This window comes from Eurypyga helias, unplaced genomic scaffold, assembly GCF_000690775.1.
Source record: "Eurypyga helias isolate BGI_N326 unplaced genomic scaffold, ASM69077v1 scaffold36255, whole genome shotgun sequence".
NCBI lineage: Eukaryota > Metazoa > Chordata > Aves > Eurypygiformes > Eurypygidae > Eurypyga > Eurypyga helias.
In genome coordinates this window covers 36,638-36,880 of record NW_010250279.1, presented here as the reverse complement: position 1 = coordinate 36,880, position 243 = coordinate 36,638, and the positions used below count along the sequence as shown (strand labels likewise).

The 243-nt window shown below is 64.6% G+C and overlaps 1 protein-coding gene across 1 annotated transcript in view; it reads right to left on the bottom strand.

Annotated features, from left to right (window-relative positions):
- Positions 1–243, bottom strand: part of SGIP1 (SH3-domain GRB2-like (endophilin) interacting protein 1) — a gene marked incomplete at its 5' end in the record, with an annotated part of 33,965 nt that overhangs the window by 10,936 nt on the left and 22,786 nt on the right. The gene's annotated exons all lie outside the window — the stretch shown is intronic.

Here is a 243-nt window from a genome sequence, read left to right as displayed (position 1 = left end):
TAAAAAAGAGAGCCTAAGGGAGCCATCACCTGCTGAGCCTCCAGGACCAGCACGCAGCCCCCATTCCACAGCCACTTCTCCCAGCCCCCATGACCGTTCCTGTCCTCAGCCTGGCTGCTCCCCTCCACCAAAATCGTCTTTACCACCATGGCCCCGCGTGCCCCATGGCCACCTTGCCCACCGGCACCAGCCGTGGCCACGCCAGCCCCATGGACGGCGGAGACAGGACAGACAGCCGGAACC